Source organism: Salvelinus fontinalis, chromosome 5, assembly GCF_029448725.1.
Source record: "Salvelinus fontinalis isolate EN_2023a chromosome 5, ASM2944872v1, whole genome shotgun sequence".
Classification (NCBI taxonomy): Eukaryota; Metazoa; Chordata; class Actinopteri; order Salmoniformes; family Salmonidae; genus Salvelinus; species Salvelinus fontinalis.
This window is the reverse complement of record NC_074669.1, coordinates 6,183,732-6,202,549: the sequence shown is the minus strand read 5'-3', so window position 1 is coordinate 6,202,549 and position 18,818 is coordinate 6,183,732. Positions and strand designations below refer to the sequence as shown.

At 38.6% G+C, this 18,818-nt stretch overlaps 19 non-coding genes across 19 annotated transcripts; all 19 read left to right on the top strand.

Annotated features, from left to right (window-relative positions):
• Window positions 1-297: 297 nt before the first annotated feature.
• On the top strand, window positions 298-513 carry LOC129856220 (small nucleolar RNA U3). The gene has a single exon (XR_008759635.1). It is a non-coding gene; the product is annotated as a small nucleolar RNA U3 (small nucleolar RNA).
• A 797-nt stretch (window positions 514-1,310) lies between these two features.
• On the top strand, window positions 1,311-1,526 carry LOC129856210 (small nucleolar RNA U3). The gene has a single exon (XR_008759625.1). It is a non-coding gene; the product is annotated as a small nucleolar RNA U3 (small nucleolar RNA).
• A 797-nt stretch (window positions 1,527-2,323) lies between these two features.
• Window positions 2,324-2,539, top strand: LOC129856379 (small nucleolar RNA U3). Its single transcript, XR_008759781.1, has one exon. It is a non-coding gene; the product is annotated as a small nucleolar RNA U3 (small nucleolar RNA).
• Window positions 2,540-3,339: 800 nt separating this feature from the next.
• LOC129856230 (small nucleolar RNA U3) lies at window positions 3,340-3,555 on the top strand. Its single transcript, XR_008759645.1, has one exon. It is a non-coding gene; the product is annotated as a small nucleolar RNA U3 (small nucleolar RNA).
• Window positions 3,556-4,354: 799 nt separating this feature from the next.
• LOC129856347 (small nucleolar RNA U3) lies at window positions 4,355-4,570 on the top strand. The gene has a single exon (XR_008759753.1). It is a non-coding gene; the product is annotated as a small nucleolar RNA U3 (small nucleolar RNA).
• A 798-nt stretch (window positions 4,571-5,368) lies between these two features.
• LOC129856358 (small nucleolar RNA U3) lies at window positions 5,369-5,584 on the top strand. Its single transcript, XR_008759763.1, has one exon. It is a non-coding gene; the product is annotated as a small nucleolar RNA U3 (small nucleolar RNA).
• Window positions 5,585-6,381: 797 nt separating this feature from the next.
• Window positions 6,382-6,597, top strand: LOC129856364 (small nucleolar RNA U3). Its single transcript, XR_008759769.1, has one exon. It is a non-coding gene; the product is annotated as a small nucleolar RNA U3 (small nucleolar RNA).
• A 797-nt stretch (window positions 6,598-7,394) lies between these two features.
• On the top strand, window positions 7,395-7,610 carry LOC129856229 (small nucleolar RNA U3). The gene has a single exon (XR_008759644.1). It is a non-coding gene; the product is annotated as a small nucleolar RNA U3 (small nucleolar RNA).
• Window positions 7,611-8,406: 796 nt separating this feature from the next.
• On the top strand, window positions 8,407-8,622 carry LOC129856270 (small nucleolar RNA U3). The gene has a single exon (XR_008759683.1). It is a non-coding gene; the product is annotated as a small nucleolar RNA U3 (small nucleolar RNA).
• Window positions 8,623-9,419: 797 nt separating this feature from the next.
• Window positions 9,420-9,635, top strand: LOC129856304 (small nucleolar RNA U3). Its single transcript, XR_008759714.1, has one exon. It is a non-coding gene; the product is annotated as a small nucleolar RNA U3 (small nucleolar RNA).
• A 798-nt stretch (window positions 9,636-10,433) lies between these two features.
• Window positions 10,434-10,649, top strand: LOC129856285 (small nucleolar RNA U3). Its single transcript, XR_008759695.1, has one exon. It is a non-coding gene; the product is annotated as a small nucleolar RNA U3 (small nucleolar RNA).
• Window positions 10,650-11,447: 798 nt separating this feature from the next.
• LOC129856357 (small nucleolar RNA U3) lies at window positions 11,448-11,663 on the top strand. Its single transcript, XR_008759762.1, has one exon. It is a non-coding gene; the product is annotated as a small nucleolar RNA U3 (small nucleolar RNA).
• A 797-nt stretch (window positions 11,664-12,460) lies between these two features.
• LOC129856284 (small nucleolar RNA U3) lies at window positions 12,461-12,676 on the top strand. Its single transcript, XR_008759694.1, has one exon. It is a non-coding gene; the product is annotated as a small nucleolar RNA U3 (small nucleolar RNA).
• Window positions 12,677-13,474: 798 nt separating this feature from the next.
• Window positions 13,475-13,690, top strand: LOC129856356 (small nucleolar RNA U3). Its single transcript, XR_008759761.1, has one exon. It is a non-coding gene; the product is annotated as a small nucleolar RNA U3 (small nucleolar RNA).
• Window positions 13,691-14,487: 797 nt separating this feature from the next.
• LOC129856363 (small nucleolar RNA U3) lies at window positions 14,488-14,703 on the top strand. The gene has a single exon (XR_008759768.1). It is a non-coding gene; the product is annotated as a small nucleolar RNA U3 (small nucleolar RNA).
• Window positions 14,704-15,500: 797 nt separating this feature from the next.
• Window positions 15,501-15,716, top strand: LOC129856346 (small nucleolar RNA U3). The gene has a single exon (XR_008759752.1). It is a non-coding gene; the product is annotated as a small nucleolar RNA U3 (small nucleolar RNA).
• Window positions 15,717-16,512: 796 nt separating this feature from the next.
• Window positions 16,513-16,728, top strand: LOC129856235 (small nucleolar RNA U3). Its single transcript, XR_008759650.1, has one exon. It is a non-coding gene; the product is annotated as a small nucleolar RNA U3 (small nucleolar RNA).
• Window positions 16,729-17,523: 795 nt separating this feature from the next.
• On the top strand, window positions 17,524-17,739 carry LOC129856298 (small nucleolar RNA U3). The gene has a single exon (XR_008759708.1). It is a non-coding gene; the product is annotated as a small nucleolar RNA U3 (small nucleolar RNA).
• A 798-nt stretch (window positions 17,740-18,537) lies between these two features.
• Window positions 18,538-18,753, top strand: LOC129856375 (small nucleolar RNA U3). The gene has a single exon (XR_008759777.1). It is a non-coding gene; the product is annotated as a small nucleolar RNA U3 (small nucleolar RNA).
• Window positions 18,754-18,818: the final 65 nt, after the last annotated feature.

Sequence of the window (18,818 nt, the reverse complement as noted above, 5' to 3'; positions counted from 1 at the left end):
AATCTGATGGTACAACCCATACGTCTACAGCTAAAACACACAATAATTAAAAGGGGGTAGAATTCCACAAAAATAACCAGCTTTGAAATATGGATGGCTGTCCACCAACATTAGGTCATATTTTACCTGTTGGCAACCAGCATCGTTGACCATATTTCTCATTTGAGGGACCTCGCAATTCTCCATAATTAACATAATTTGATTGCAACAAATGTTGATGCTGAGAATGCAACACAAACCGGTGGTGCAAATGCTCTTTTCAAGATCCTTCACCTTGATCACAACAACTTCCACACCAAGACTATACTTTCAGGGATCATTTCTATAGTTCTTTACTTGAGAAATGTCTGTCTGAAGTGGAAGGTTTCGCAATCCATGATGATGATTGAAGATTTTCCCGTTCAGAGCATGAGTCTGGTGGCTAGAAATGACTTTGCTCATTTTTCTTCCACCTTTGATGACTGTTCCTTGTTCTTCAATGAACATGGATGAAGGGAATATGTTCTGAGTGGATGTTAACAATGTACAACAAAAACTACTGAAATGTCTCAAAAGTTTTTATTGTTAAAAAATAAATCCTATAGAATCAGTCCTGAGACCCAGCATTAATCTTCTTTTTAGTTTTCCGACTTTCATTTATCTCCATGTCCAGCACTTATATTTAGCTTCACAATGAGGTGTTTCACCATTTTCCTTTCAGGACAACCTTTGACCTTCCTTTGATCTTCTGCGTAGAAGAACCTTGTAACTTCTAACAACTCTTGTGTAGCTTGTGAGCATCATAGAGCAAAACATGTTAAATGTGCATGTTCGATAGAGTCTCAGCTTTTCATAGATAGGTTTAAGTAGTTTGTAATTCAAACCATTCTGTTTCTACAGATGTTTTTGTAAAAAAAAGACCCGGCCTGGGCCCCTTCGGGATCCGTCTTCGTCTCACGAACACAGCTCTATCTCAGCTACCGTTAATCACACAGACGAACTCTTGGTACCACTGGATGCGGAAGACAAAGACAAATCTGATGGTACAACCCATACGTCTATAGCTAAAACACACAATAATTAAAAGGGGGTAGAATTCCACAAAAATAACCAGCTTTGAAATATGGATGGCTGTCCACCAACATTAGGTCATATTTTACCTGTTGGCAACCAGCATCGTTGACCATATTTCTCATTTGAGGAACCTCGCAATTCTCCATAATTAACATAATTTGATTGCAACAAATGTTGATGCTGAGAATGCAACACAAACCGGTGGTGCAAATGCTCTTTTCAAGATCCTTCACCTTGATCACAACAACTTCCACACCAAGACTATACTTTCAGGGATCATTTCTATAGTTCTTTACTTGAGAAATGTTTGTCAAAAGTGGAAGGTCTCTCTATCCATGATGATGATTCAAGATATTCCCGTTCAGAGCATGAATCTGGTGGCTAGAAATGACTTCGCTCATTTTTCTTCCACCTTTAATGACTGTTCCTTGTTCTTCAATAAGCATGGATGAAGGGAATATGTTCTGAGTGGATGTTAACAATGTACAACAAAAACTACTGAAATGTCTCAAAAGTTTTTATTGTTAAAAAATAAATCCTATAGAATCAGTCCTGAGACCCAGCATTAATCTTCTTTTTAGTTTTCCGACTTTCATTTATCTCCATGTCCAGCACTTATATTTAGCTTCACAATGAGGTGTTTCACCATTTTCCTTTCAGGACAACCTTTGACCTTCCTTTGATCTTCTGCGTAGAAGAACCTTGTAACTTCTAACTACTCTTGTGTAGCTTGTGAGCATCATAGAGCAAAACATGTTACATGTGCATGTTCGATAGAGTCTCAGCTTTTCATAGATAGGTTTTAGTAGTTTGTAATTCAAACCATTCTGTTTCTACAGATGTTTTTGTAAAAAAAAGACCCGGCCTGGGCCCCTTCGGGATCCGTCTTCGTCTCACGAACACAGCTCTATCTCAGCTACCGTTAATCACATAGACGAATTCTTGGTACCACTGGATGCGGAAGACAAAGACAAATCTGATGGTACAACCCATACGTCTATAGCTAAAACACACAATAATTAAAAGGGGGTAGAATTCCACAAAAATAACCAGCTTTGAAATATGGATGGCTGTCCACCAACATTAGGTCATATTTTACCTGTTGGCAACCAGCATCGTTGACCATATTTCTCATTTGAGGGACCTCGAAATTCTCCATAATTAACATAATTTGATTGCAACAAATGTTGATGCTGAGAATGCAACACAAACCGGTGGTGCAAATGCTCTTTTCAAGATCCTTCACCTTGATCACAACAACTTCCACACCAAGACTATACTTTCAGGGATCATTTCTATAGTTCTTTACTTGAGAAATGTCTGTCTGAAGTGGAAGGTTTCGCAATCCATGATGATGATTGAAGATTTTCCCGTTCAGAGCATGAGTCTGGTGGCTAGAAATGACTTTGCTCATTTTTCTTCCACCTTTGATGACTGTTCCTTGTTCTTCATTGAACATGGATGAAGGGAATATGTTCTGAGTGGATGTTAACCTTGTACAACAAAATCTACTGAAATGTCTTCAATGTTCTTATCGTTAATAAAATAAATCCTATGGAATCAGACCTGAGACCCCAGCATAAATGTTCTTTTTAGTTTTCCGACTTTCATTTATCTCCATGTCCAGCACTTATATTTAGCTTCACAATGAGATGTTTCACCATTTTCCTTTCAGGACAACCTTTGACCTTCCTTTGATCTTCTGCGTAGAAGAACCTTGTAACTTCTAACAACTCTTGTGTAGCTTGTGAGCATCATAGAGCAAAACATGTTACATGTGCATGTTCGATAGAGTCTCAGCTTTTCATAGATAGGTTTTAGTAGTTTGTAATCCAAACCATTCTGTTTCTACAGATGTTTTTGTAAAAAAAAAGACCCGGCCTGGGCCCCTTCGGGATCCGTCTTCGTCTCACGAACACAGCTCTATCTCAGCTACCGTTAATCACACAGACTAACTCTTGGTACCACTGGATGCGGAAGACAAAGACAAATCTGATGGTACAACCCATACGTCTATAGCTAAAACACACAATAATTAAAAGGGGGTAGAATTCCACAAAAATAACCAGCTTTGAAATATGGATGGCTGTCCACCAGCATTAGATCATATTTTACCTGTTGGCAACCAGCATCGTTGACCATATTTCTCATTTGACGAACCTCGCAATTCTCCATAATTAACATAATTTGATTGCAACAACTGTTGATGCTGAGAATGCAACACAAACCGGTGGTGCAAATGCTCTTTTCAAGACGCTTCACCTTGATCACAACAACTTCCACACCAAGACTATACTTTCAGGGATCATTTTTATAGTTCTTTACTTGAGAAATGTCTGTCTAAAGTGGAAGGTCTCGCTATCCATGATGATGGTTCAAGATATTCCCGTTCAGAGCATGAATCTGGTGGCTAGAAATGACTTTGCTCATTTTTCTTCCACCTTTGATGACTGTTCCTTGTTCTTCAATGAGCATGGATGAAGGGAATATGTTCTGAGTGGATGTTAACCATGTACAACAAAAACTACTGAAATGTCTCCAATGTTATTATCGTTAATAAAATATATCCTATAGAATCAGTCCTGAGACTCCAGCATAAATCTTCTTTTTAGTTTACCGACTTTCATTTATCTCCATGTCCAGCACTTATATTTAGCTTCACAATGAGGTGTTTCACCATTTTCCTTTCAGGACAACCTTTGACCTTCCTTTGATCTTCTGCATAGAAGAACCTTGTAACTTCTAACAACTCTTGTTTAGCTTGTGAGCATCATAGAGCAAAACATGTTACATGTGCATGTTCGATAGAGTCTCAGCTTTTCATAGATAGGTTTTAGTAGTTTGTAATTCAAACCATTCTGTTCCTACAGATGTTTTTGTAAAAAAAAGACCCGGCCTGGGCCCCTTCGGGATCCGTCTTCGTCTCACGAACACAGCTCTATCTCAGCTACCGTTAATCACACAGACGAACTCTTGGTACCACTGGATGCGGAAGACAAAGACAAATCTGATGGTACAACCCATACGTCTATAGCTAAAACACACAATAATTAAAAGGGGGTAGAATTCCACAAAAATAACCAGCTTTGAAATATGAATGGCTGTCCACCAACATTAGGTCATATTTTACCTGTTGGCAACCAGCATCGTTGACCATATTTCTCATTTGAGGAACCTCACAATTCTCCATAATTAACATAATTTGATTGCAACAACTGTTGATGCTGAGAATGCAACACAAACCGGTGGTGCAAATGCTCTTTTCAAGATGCTTCACCTTGATCACAACAACTTCAACACCAAGACTATACTTTCAGGGATCATTTCTATAGTTCTTTACTTGAGAAATGTCTGTCTGAAGTGGCAGGTCTCGCTATCCATGATGATGATTCAAGATATTCCCGTTCAGAGCATGAGTCTGGTGGCTAGAAATGACTTTGCTCATTTTTCTTCCACCTTTGATGACTGTTCCTTGTTCTTCAATGAACATGGATGAAGGGAATATGTTCTGAGTGGATGTTAACCATGTACAACAAAAACTACTGAAGTGTCTCTAATGTTCTTATCGTTAATAAAATAAATCCTATAGAATCAGTCCTGAGACCCAGCATTAATCTTCTTTTTAGTTTTCCGACTTTCATTTATCTCCATGTCCAGCACTTATATTTAGCTTCACAATGAGGTGTTTCGCCATTTTCCTTTCAGGACAACCTTTGACCTTCCTTTGATCTTCTGCATAGAAGAACCTTGTAACTTCTAACAACTCTTGTGTAGCTTGTGAGCATCATAGAGCAAAACATGTTACATGTGCATGTTCGATAGAGTCTCAGCTTTTCATAGATAGGTTTTAGTAGTTTGTAATTCAAACCATTCTGTTTCTACAGATGTTTTTGTAAAAAAAAGACCCGGCCTGGGCCCCTTCGGGATCCGTCTTCGTCTCACGAACACAGCTCTATCTCAGCTACCGTTAATCACACAGACGAACTCTTGGTACCACTGGATGCGGAAGACAAAGACAAATCTGATGGTACAACCCATACGTCTATAGCTAAAACACACAATAATTAAAAGGGGGTAGAATTCCACAAAAATAACCAGCTTTGAAATATGAATGGCTGTCCACCAACATTAGGTCATATTTTACCTGTTGGCAACCAGCATCGTTGACCATATTTCTCATTTGAGGAACCTCACAATTCTCCATAATTAACATAATTTGATTGCAACAACTGTTGATGCTGAGAATGCAACACAAACCGGTGGTGCAAATGCTCTTTTCAAGATGCTTCACCTTGATCACAACAACTTCAACACCAAGACTATACTTTCAGGGATCATTTCTATAGTTCTTTACTTGAGAAATGTCTGTCTGAAGTGGCAGGTCTCGCTATCCATGATGATGATTCAAGATATTCCCGTTCAGAGCATGAGTCTGGTGGCTAGAAATGACTTTGCTCATTTTTCTTCCATCTTTGATGATTGTTCCTTGTTCTTCAATGAACATGGATGAAGGGAATATGTTCTGAGTGGATGTTAACCATGTACAACAAAAACTACTGAAATGTCTTAAATGTTTTTAAAGTTAAAAAATAAATCCTATAGAATCAGTCCTGAGACCCAGCATTTATCTTCTTTTTAGTTTTCCGACTTTCATTTATCTCCATGTCCAGCACTTGTATTTAGCTTCACAATGAGGTGTTTCACCATTTTCCTTTCAGGACAACCTTTGACCTTCCTTTGATCTTCTGCATAGAAGAACCTTGTAACTTCTAACAACTCTTGTGTAGCTTGTGAGCATCATAGAGCAAAACATGTTACATGTGCATGTTCGATAGAGTCTCAGCTTTTCATAGGTAGGTTTTAGTAGTTTGTAATTCAAACCATTCTGTTTCTACAGATGTTTTTGTAAAAAAAAGACCCGGCCTGGGCCCCTTCGGGATCCGTCTTCGTCTCACGAACACAGCTCTATCTCAGCTACCGTTAATCACACAGACGAACTCTTGGTACCACTGGATGCGGAAGACAAAGACAAATCTGATGGTACAACCCATACGTCTATAGCTAAAACACACAATAATTAAAAGGGGGTAGAATTCCACAAAAATAACCAGCTTTGAAATATGAATGGCTGTCCACCAACATTAGGTCATATTTTACCTGTTGGCAACCAGCATCGTTGACCATATTTCTCATTTGAGGAACCTCGCAATTCTCCATAATTAACATAATTTGATTGCAACAACTGTTGATGCTGAGAATGCAACACAAACCGGTGGTGCAAATGCTCTTTTCAAGATGCTTCACCTTGATCACAACAACTTCCACACCAAGACTATACTTTCAGGGATCATTTCTATAGTTCTTTACTTGAGAAATGTCTGTCTGAAGTGGCAGGTCTCGCTATCCATGATGATGATTCAAGATATTCCCGTTCAGAGCATGAGTCTGGTGGCTAGAAATGACTTTGCTCATTTTTCTTCCATCTTTGATGACTGTTCCTTGTTCTTCAATGAACATGGATGAAGGGAATATGTTCTGAATGGATGTTAACCATGTACAACATTAACTACTGAAATGTCTCAAATGTTTTTAAAGTTAAAAAATAAATCCTATAGAATCAGTCCTGAGACCCAGCATTAATCTTCTTTTTAGTTTTCCGACTTTCATTCATCTCCATGTCCAGTACTTATATTTAGCTTCACAATGAGGTGTTTCACCATTTTCCTTTCAGGACAACCTTTGACCTTCCTTTGATCTTCTGCATAGAAGAACCTTGTAACTTCTAACTACTCTTGTGTAGCTTGTGAGCATCATAGAGCAAAACATGTTACATGTGCATGTTCGATAGAGTCTCAGCTTTTCATAGATACGTTTTAGTAGTTTGTAATTCAAACCATTCTGTTTCTACAGATGTTTTTGTAAAAAAAAGACCCGGCCTGGGCCCCTTCGGGATCCGTCTTCGTCTCACGAACACAGCTCTATCTCAGCTACCATTAATCACACAGATGAACTCTTGGTACCACTGGATGCGGAAGACAAAGACAAATCTGATGCTACAACCCATACGTCTATAGCTAAAACACACAATAATTAAAAGGGGGTAGAATTCCACAAAAATAACCAGCTTTGAAATATGGATGTCTGTCCACCAACATTAGGTCATATTTTACCTGTTGGCAACCAGCATCGTTGACCATATTTCTCATTTGAGGAACCTCGCAATTCTCCATAATTAACATAATTTGATTGCAACAACTGTTGATGCTGAGAATGCAACACAAACCGGTGGTGCAAATGCTCTTTTCAAGATGCTTCACCTTGATCACAACAACTTCAACACCAAGACTATACTTTCAGGGATCATTTCTATAGTTCTTTACTTGAGAAATGTCTGTTTGAAGTGGCAGGTCTCGCTATCCATGATGATGATTCAAGATATTCCCGTTCAGAGCATGAGTCTGGTGGCTAGAAACGACTTAGCTCATTTTTCTTCCACCTTTGATGATTGTTCTTTGTTCTTCAATGAACATGGATGAAGGGAATATGTTCTGAGTGGATGTTAACCATGTACAACAAAAACTACTGAAATGTCTCAAATGTTTTTAAGTTAAAAAATAAATCCTATAGAATCAGTCCTGAGACCCAGCATTAATCTTCTTTTTAGTTTTCCGACTTTCATTTATCTCCATGTCTAGCACTTATATTTAGCTTCACAATGAGGTGTTTCAACATTTTCCTTTCAGGACAACCTTTGACTTTCCTTTGATCTTCTGCGTAGAAGAACCCTGTACCTTCTAACAACTCTTGTGTAGCTTGTGAGCATCATAGAGCAAAACATGTTACATGTGCATGTTCGATAGAGTCTCAGCTTTTCATAGATAGGTTTTAGTAGTTTGTAATTCAAACCATTCTGTTTCTACAAATGTTTTTGTAAAAAAAAGATCCGGCCTGGGCCCCTTCGGGATCCGTCTTCGTCTCACGAACACAGCTCTATCTCAGCTACCGTTAATCACACAGACGAACTCTTGGTACCACTGGATGCGGAAGACAAAGACAAATCTGATGGTACAACCCATACGTCTATAGCTAAAACACACAATAATTAAAAGGGGGTAGAATTCCACAAAAATAACCAGCTTTGAAATATGAATGGCTGTCCACCAACATTAGGTCATATTTTACCTGTTGGCAACCAGCATCGTTGACCATATTTCTCATTTGAGGAACCTCGCAATTCTCCATAATTAACATAATTTGATTGCAACAACTGTTGATGCTGAGAATGCAACACAAACCGGTGGTGCAAATGCTCTTTTCAAGATGCTTCACCTTGATCACAACAACTTCCACACCAAGACTATACTTTCAGGGATCATTTCTATAGTTCTTTACTTGAGAAATGTCTGGCTGAAGTGGCAGGTCTCGCTATCCATGATGATGATTCAAGATATTCCCGTTCAGAGAATGAGTCTGGTGGCTAGAAATGACTTTGCTCATTTTTCTTCCATCTTTGATGACTGTTCCTTGTTCTTCAATGAACATGGATGAAGGGAATATGTTCTGAATGGATGTTAACCATGTACAACATTAACTACTGAAATGTCTTAAATGTTTTTAAAGTTAAAAAATAAATCCTATAGAATCAGTCCTGAGACCCAGCATTAATCTTCTTTTTAGTTTTCCGACTTTCATTCATCTCCATGTCCAGTACTTATATTTAGCTTCACAATGAGGTGTTTCACCATTTTCCTTTCAGGACAACCTTTGACCCTCCTTTGATCTTCTGCGTAGAAGAACCCTGTACCTTCTAACAACTCTTGTGTAGCTTGTGAGCATCATAGAGCAAAACATGTTACATGTGCATGTTCGATAGAGTCTCAGCTTTTCATAGATAGGTTTTAGTAGTTTGTAATTCAAACCATTCTGTTTCTACAGATGTTTTTGTAAAAAAAAGACCCGGCCTGGGCCCCTTCGGGATCCGTCTTCGTCTCACGAACACAGCTCTATCTCAGCTACCGTTAATCACACAGACGAACTCTTGGTACCACTGGATGCGGAAGACAAAGACAAATCTGATGGTACAACCCATACGTCTATAGCTAAAACACACAATAATTAAAAGGGGGTAGAATTCCACAAAAATAACCAGCTTTGAAATATGGATGTCTGTCCACCAACATTAGGTCATATTTTACCTGTTGGCAACCAGCATCGTTGACCATATTTCTCATTTGAGGAACCTCGCAATTCTCCATAATTAACATAATTTGATTGCAACAACTGTTGATGCTGAGAATGCAACACAAACCGGTGGTGCAAATGCTCTTTTCAAGATCCTTCACCTTGATCACAACAACTTCCACACCAAGACTATACTTTCAGGGATCATTTCTATAGTTCTTTACTTGAGAAATGTCTGTCTGAAGTGGAAGGTCTCGCTATCCATGATGATGATTCAAGATATTCACGTTCAGAGCATGAGTCTGTTGGCTAGAAATGACTTTGCTCATTTTTCTTCCACCTTTGATGACTGTTCCTTGTTCTTCAATGAACATGGACGAAGGGATTATGTTCTGAGTGGATGTTAACCTTGTACAACAAAAACTACTGAAGTGTCTCCAATGTTCTTATCGTTAATAAAATAAATCCTATAGAATCAGTCCTGAGACCTAGTATAAATCTTCTTTTTAGTTTTCCGACTTTCATTTATCTCCATGTCCAGCACTTGTATTTAGCTTCACAATGAGGTGTTTCACCATTTTCCTTTCAGGACAACCTTTGACCTTCCTTTGATCTTCTGCATAGAAGAACCTTGTAACTTCTAACAACTCTTGTGTAGCTTGTGAGCATCATAGAGCAAAACATGTTACATGTGCATGTTCGATAGAGTCTCAGCTTTTCATAGATAGGTTTTAGTAGTTTGTAATTCAAACCATTCTGTTTCTACAAATGTTTTTGTAAAAAAAAGACCCGGCCTGGGCCCCTTCGGGATCCGTCTTCGTCTCACGAACACAGCTCTATCTCAGCTACCGTTAATCACACAGACGAACTCTTGGTACCACTGGATGCGGAAGACAAAGACAAATCTGATGGTACAACCCATACGTCTATAGCTAAAACACACAATAATTAAAAGGGGGTAGAATTCCACAAAAATAACCAGCTTTGAAATATGGATGTCTGTCCACCAACATTAGGTCATATTTTACCTGTTGGCAACCAGCATCGTTGACCATATTTCTCATTTGAGGAACCTCGCAATTCTCCATAATTAACATAATTTGATTGCAACAACTGTTGATGCTGAGAATGCAACACAAACCGGTGGTGCAAATGCTCTTTTCAAGATCCTTCACCTTGATCACAACAACTTCCACACCAAGACTATACTTTCAGGGATCATTTCTATAGTTCTTTACTAGAGAAATGTCTGTCTGAAGTGGAAGGTCTCGCTATCCATGATGATGATTCAAGATATTCACGTTCAGAGCATGAGTCTGGTGGCTAGAAATGACTTTGCTCATTTTTCTTCCACCTTTGATGACTGTTCCTTGTTCTTCAATGAACATGGACGAAGGGATTATGTTCTGAGTGGATGTTAACCTTGTACAACAAAAACTACTGAAGTGTCTCCAATGTTCTTATCGTTAATAAAATAAATCCTATAGAATCAGTCCTGAGACCTAGTATAAATTATCTTTTTAGTTTTCCGACTTTCATTTATCTCCATGTCCAGCACTTGTATTTAGCTTCACAATGAGGTGTTTCACCATTTTCCTTTCAGGACAACCTTTGACCTTCCTTTGATCTTCTGCATAGAAGAACCTTGTAACTTCTAACAACTCTTGTGTAGCTTGTGAGCATCATAGAGCAAAACATGTTACATGTGCATGTTCGATAGAGTCTCAGCTTTTCATAGATAGGTTTTAGTAGTTTGTAATTCAAACCATTCTGTTTCTACAGATGTTTTTGTAAAAAAAAGACCCGGCCTGGGCCCCTTCGGGATCCGTCTTCGTCTCACGAACACAGCTCTATCTCAGCTACCGTTAATCACACAGACGAACTCTTGGTACCACTGGATGCGGAAGACAAAGACAAATCTGATGGTACAACCCATACGTCTATAGCTAAAACACACAATAATTAAAGGGGGGTAGAATTCCACAAAAATAACCAGCTTTGAAATATGAATGGCTGTCCACCAACATTAGGTCATATTTTACCTGTTGGCAACCAGCATCGTTGACCATATTTCTCATTTGAGGAACCTCGCAATTCTCCATAATTAACATAATTTGTTTGCAACAACTGTTGATGCTGAGAATGCAACACAAACCGGTGGTGCAAATGCTCTTTTCAAGATGCTTCACCTTGATCACAACAACTTCCACACCAAGACTATACTTTCAGGGATCATTTCTATAGTTCTTTACTTGAGAAATGTCTGTCTGAAGTGGCAGGTCTCGCTATCCATGATGATGATTCAAGATATTCCCGTTCAGAGCATGAGTCTGGTGGCTAGAAATGACTTTGCTCATTTTTCTTCCATCTTTGATGATTGTTCCTTGTTCTTCAATGAACATGGATGAAGGGAATATGTTCTGAGTGGATGTTAACCATGTACAACAAAAACTACTGAAATGTCTTAAATGTTTTTAAAGTTAAAAAATAAATCCTATAGAATCAGTTCTGAGACCCAGCATTAATCTTCTTTTTAGTTTTCCGACTTTCATTTATCTCCATGTCTAGCACTTATATTTAGCTTCACAATGAGGTGTTTCAACATTTTCCTTTCAGGACAACCTTTGACTTTCCTTTGATCTTCTGCGTAGAAGAACCCTGTACCTTCTAACAACTCTTGTGTAGCTTGTGAGCATCATAGAGCAAAACATGTTACATGTGCATGTTCGATAGAGTCTCAGCTTTTCATAGATAGGTTTTAGTAGTTTGTAATTCAAACCATTCTGTTTCTACAAATGTTTTTGTAAAAAAAAGACCCGGCCTGGGCCCCTTCGGGATCCGTCTTCGTCTCACGAACACAGCTCTATCTCAGCTACCGTTAATCACACAGACGAACTCTTGGTACCACTGGATGCGGAAGACAAAGACAAATCTGATGGTACAACCCATACGTCTATAGCTAAAACACACAATAATTAAAAGGGGGTAGAATTCCACAAAAATAACCAGCTTTGAAATATGGATGTCTGTCCACCAACATTAGGTCATATTTTACCTGTTGGCAACCAGCATCGTTGACCATATTTCTCATTTGAGGAACCTCGCAATTCTCCATAATTAACATAATTTGATTGCAACAACTGTTGATGCTGAGAATGCAACACAAACCGGTGGTGCAAATGCTCTTTTCAAGATCCTTCACCTTGATCACAACAACTTCCACACCAAGACTATACTTTCAGGGATCATTTCTATAGTTCTTTACTAGAGAAATGTCTGTCTGAAGTGGAAGGTCTCGCTATCCATGATGATGATTCAAGATATTCACGTTCAGAGCATGAGTCTGGTGGCTAGAAATGACTTTGCTCATTTTTCTTCCACCTTTGATGACTGTTCCTTGTTCTTCAATGAACATGGACGAAGGGATTATGTTCTGAGTGGATGTTAACCTTGTACAACAAAAACTACTGAAGTGTCTCCAATGTTCTTATCGTTAATAAAATAAATCCTATAGAATCAGTCCTGAGACCTAGTATAAATTATCTTTTTAGTTTTCCGACTTTCATTTATCTCCATGTCCAGCACTTGTATTTAGCTTCACAATGAGGTGTTTCACCATTTTCCTTTCAGGACAACCTTTGACCTTCCTTTGATCTTCTGCATAGAAGAACCTTGTAACTTCTAACAACTCTTGTGTAGCTTGTGAGCATCATAGAGCAAAACATGTTACATGTGCATGTTCGATAGAGTCTCAGCTTTTCATAGATAGGTTTTAGTAGTTTGTAATTCAAACCATTCTGTTTCTACAGATGTTTTTGTAAAAAAAAGACCCGGCCTGGGCCCCTTCGGGATCCGTCTTCGTCTCACGAACACAGCTCTATCTCAGCTACCGTTAATCACACAGACGAACTCTTGGTACCACTGGATGCGGAAGACAAAGACAAATCTGATGGTACAACCCATACGTCTATAGCTAAAACACACAATAATTAAAGGGGGGTAGAATTCCACAAAAATAACCAGCTTTGAAATATGAATGGCTGTCCACCAACATTAGGTCATATTTTACCTGTTGGCAACCAGCATCGTTGACCATATTTCTCATTTGAGGAACCTCGCAATTCTCCATAATTAACATAATTTGTTTGCAACAACTGTTGATGCTGAGAATGCAACACAAACCGGTGGTGCAAATGCTCTTTTCAAGATGCTTCACCTTGATCACAACAACTTCCACACCAAGACTATACTTTCAGGGATCATTTCTATAGTTCTTTACTTGAGAAATGTCTGTCTGAAGTGGCAGGTCTCGCTATCCATGATGATGATTCAAGATATTCCCGTTCAGAGCATGAGTCTGGTGGCTAGAAATGACTTTGCTCATTTTTCTTCCATCTTTGATGATTGTTCCTTGTTCTTCAATGAACATGGATGAAGGGAATATGTTCTGAGTGGATGTTAACCATGTACAACAAAAACTACTGAAATGTCTTAAATGTTTTTAAAGTTAAAAAATAAATCCTATAGAATCAGTTCTGAGACCCAGCATTAATCTTCTTTTTAGTTTTCCGACTTTCATTTATCTCCATGTCTAGCACTTATATTTAGCTTCACAATGAGGTGTTTCAACATTTTCCTTTCAGGACAACCTTTGACTTTCCTTTGATCTTCTGCGTAGAAGAACCCTGTACCTTCTAACAACTCTTGTGTAGCTTGTGAGCATCATAGAGCAAAACATGTTACATGTGCATGTTCGATAGAGTCTCAGCTTTTCATAGATAGGTTTTAGTAGTTTGTAATTCAAACCATTCTGTTTCTACAAATGTTTTTGTAAAAAAAAGACCCGGCCTGGGCCCCTTCGGGATCCGTCTTCGTCTCACGAACACAGCTCTATCTCAGCTACCGTTAATCACACAGACGAACTCTTGGTACCACTGGATGCGGAAGACAAAGACAAATCTGATGGTACAACCCATACGTCTATAGCTAAAACACACAATAATTAAAAGGGGGTAGAATTCCACAAAAATAACCAGCTTTTAAATATGAATGGCTGTCCACCAACATTAGGTCATATTTTACCTGTTGGCAACCAGCATCGTTGACCATATTTCTCATTTGAGGAACCTCGCAATTCTCCATAATTAACATAATTTGTTTGCAACAACTGTTGATGCTGAGAATGCAACACAAACCGGTGGTGCAAATGCTCTTTTCAAGATGCTTCACCTTGATCACAACAACTTCCACACCAAGACTATACTTTCAGGGATCATTTCTATAGTTCTTTACTTGAGAAATGTCTGTCTGAAGTGGCAGGTCTCGCTATCCATGATGATGATTCAAGATATTCCCGTTCAGAGCATGAGTCTGGTGGCTAGAAATGACTTTGCTCATTTTTCTTCCATCTTTGATGACTGTTCCTTGTTCTTCAATGAACATGGATGAAGGGAATATGTTCTGAATGGATGTTAACCATGTACAACATTAACTACTGAAATGTCTTAAATGTTTTTAAAGTTAAAAAATAAATCCTATAGAATCAGTCCTGAGACCCAGCATTAATCTTCTTTTTAGTTTTCCGACTTTCATTCATCTCCATGTCCAGTACTTATATATAGCTTCACAATGAGGTGTTTCACCATTTTCCTTTCAGGACAACCTTTGACCTTCTTTTGATCTTCTGCGTAGAAGAACCCTGTACCTTCTAACAACTCTTGTGTAGCTTGTGAGCATCATAGAGCAAAACATGTTACATGTGCATGTTCGATAGAGTCTCAGCTTTTCATAGATAGGTTTTAGTAGTTTGTAATTCAAACCATTCTGTTTCTACAGATGTTTTTGTAAAAAAAAGACCCGGCCTGGGCCCCTTCGGGATCCGTCTTCGTCTCACGAACACAGCTCTATCTCAGCTACCATTAATCACACAGATGAACTCTTGGTACCACTGGATGCGGAAGACAAAGACAAATCTGATGCTACAACCCATACGTCTATAGCTAAAACACACAATAATTAAAAGGGGGTAGAATTCCACAAAAATAACCAGCTTTGAAATATGGATGTCTGTCCACCAACATTAGGTCATATTTTACCTGTTGGCAACCAGCATCGTTGACCATATTTCTCATTTGAGGAACCTCGCAATTCTCCATAATTAACATAATTTGATTGCAACAACTGTTGATGCTGAGAATGCAACACAAACCGGTGGTGCAAATGCTCTTTTCAAGATGCTTCACCTTGATCACAACAACTTCAACACCAAGACTATACTTTCAGGGATCATTTCTATAGTTCTTTACTTGAGAAATGTCTGTTTAAAGTGGCAGGTCTCGCTATCCATGATGATGATTCAAGATATTCCCGTTCAGAGCATGAGTCTGGTGGCTAGAAATGACTTTGCTCATTTTTCTTCCACCTTTGATGATTGTTCTTTGTTCTTCAATGAACATGGATGAAGGGAATATGTTCTGAGTGGATGTTAACCATGTACAACAAAAACTACTGAAATGTCTCAAATGTTTTTAAGTTAAAAAATAAATCCTATAGAATCAGTCCTGAGACCCAGCATTAATCTTCTTTTTAGTTTTCCGACTTTCATTTATCTCCATGTCTAGCACTTATATTTAGCTTCACAATGAGGTGTTTCAACATTTTCCTTTCAGGACAACCTTTGACTTTCCTTTGATCTTCTGCGTAGAAGAACCCTGTACCTTCTAACAACTCTTGTGTAGCTTGTGAGCATCATAGAGCAAAACATGTTACATGTGCATGTTCGATAGAGTCTCAGCTTTTCATAGATAGGTTTTAGTAGTTTGTAATTCAAACCATTCTGTTTCTACAAATGTTTTTGTAAAAAAAAGACCCGGCCTGGGCCCCTTCGGGATCCGTCTTCGTCTCACGAACACAGCTCTATCTCAGCTACCGTTAATCACACAGACGAACTCTTGGTACCACTGGATGCGGAAGACAAAGACAAATCTGATGGTACAACCCATACGTCTATAGCTAAAACACACAATAATTAAAAGGGGGTAGAATTCCACAAAAATAACCAGCTTTGAAATATGAATGGCTGTCCACCAACATTAGGTCATATTTTACCTGTTGGCAACCAGCATCGTTGACCATATTTCTCATTTGAGGAACCTCGCAATTCTCCATAATTAACATAATTTGATTGCAACAACTGTTGATGCTGAGAATGCAACACAAACCGGTGGTGCAAATGCTCTTTTCAAGATGCTTCACCTTGATCACAACAACTTCCACACCAAGACTATACTTTCAGGGATCATTTCTATAGTTCTTTACTTGAGAAATGTCTGTCTGAAGTGGCAGGTCTCGCTATCCATGATGATGATTCAAGATATTCTCGTTCAGAGCATGAGTCTGGTGGCTAGAAATGACTTTGCTCATTTTTCTTCCATCTTTGATGACTGTTCCTTTTTCTTCAATGAACATGGATGAAGGGAATATGTTCTGAATGGATGTTAACCATGTACAACATTAACTACTGAAATGTCTTAAATGTTTTTAAAGTTAAAAAATAAATCCTATAGAATCAGTCCTGACCCAGCATTAATCTTCTTTTTAGTTTTCCGACTTTCATTCATCTCCATGTCCAGTACTTATATTTAGCTTCACAATGAGGTGTTTCACCATTTTCCTTTCAGGACAACCTTTGACCTTCCTTTGATCTTCTGCGTAGAAGAACCCTGTACCTTCTAACAACTCTTGTGTAGCTTGTGAGCATCATAGAGCAAAACATGTTACATGTGCATGTTCGATAGAGTCTCAGCTTTTCATAGATAGGTTTTAGTAGTTTGTAATTCAAACCATTCTGTTTCTACAGATGTTTTTGTAAAAAAAAGACCCGGCCTGGGCCCCTTCGGGATCCGTCTTCGTCTCACGAACACAGCTCTATCTCAGCTACCGTTAATCACACAGACGAACTCTTGGTACCACTGGATGCGGAAGACAAAGACAAATCTGATGGTACAACCCATACGTCTATAGCTAAAACACACAATAATTAAAAGGGGGTAGAATTCCACAAAAATAACCAGCTTTGAAATATGGATGTCTGTCCACCAACATTAGGTCATATTTTACCTGTTGGCAACCAGCATCGTTGACCATATTTCTCATTTGAGGAACCTCGCAATTCTCCATAATTAACATAATTTGATTGCAACAACTGTTGATGCTGAGAATGCAACACAAACCGGTGGTGCAAATGCTCTTTTCAAGATCCTTCACCTTGATCACAACAACTTCCACACCAAGACTATACTTTCAGGGATCATTTCAATAGTTCTTTACTAGAGAAATGTCTGTCTGAAGTGGCAGGTCTCGCTAGCCATGATGATGATTCAAGATATTCCCGTTCAGAGCATGAGTCTGGTGGCTAGAAATGACTTTGCTCATTTTTCTTCCATCTTTGATGACTGTTCCTTGTTCTTCAATGAACATGGATGAAGGGAATATGTTCTGAGTGGATGTTAACCATGTACAACAAAAACTACTGAAATGTCTTAAATGTTTTTAAAGTTAAAAAATAAATCCTATAGAATCAGTCCTGAGACCCAGCATTAATCTTCTTTTTAGTTTTCCGACTTTCATTTATCTCCATGTCCAGCACTTATATTTAGCTTCACAATGAGGTGTTTCACCATTTTCCTTTCAGGACAGCCTTTGAATTTCCTTTGATCTTCTGCGTAGAAGAACCCTGTACCTTCTAACAACTCTTGTGTAGCTTGTGAGCATCATAGAGCAAAACATGTTACATGTGCATGTTCGATAGAGTCTCAGCTTTTCATAGATAGGTTTTAGTAGTTTGTAATTCAAACCATTCTGTTTCTACAGATGTTTTTGTAAAAAAAAAGACCCGGCCTGGGCCCCTTCGGGATCCGTCTTCGTCTCACGAACACAGCTCTATCTCAGCTACCGTTAATCACACAGACGAACTCTTGGTACCACTGGGTGCGGAAGACAAAGACAAATCTGATGGTACAACCCATACATCTATAGCTAAAACACACAATAATTAAAAGGGGGTAGAATTCCACAAAAATAACCAGCTTTGAAATATGAATGGCTGTCCACCAACATTAGGTCATATTTTACCTGTTGGCAACCAGCATCGTTGTCCATATTTCTCATTTGAGGAACCTCGCAATTCTCCATAATTAACATAATTTGTTTGCAACAACTGTTGATGCTGAGAATGCAACACAAACCGGTGGTGCAAATGCTCTTCTCAAGATCCTTCACCTTGATCACAACAACTTCCACACCAAGACTATACTTTCAGGGATCATTTCTATAGTTCTTTACTTGAGAAATGTGTGTCAAAAGTGGAAGGTCTCGCTATCCATGATGATGATTCAAGATATTCCCGTTCAGAGCATGAATCTGGTGGCTAGAAATGACTTTGCTCATTTTTCTTCCACCTTTGATGACTGTTCCTTGTTCTTCAATGAACATGGATGAAGGGAATATGTCCTGAGTGGATGTTAACCATGTACAACAAAAACTACTGAAGTGTCTCCAATGTTCTTATCGTTAATAAAATAAAT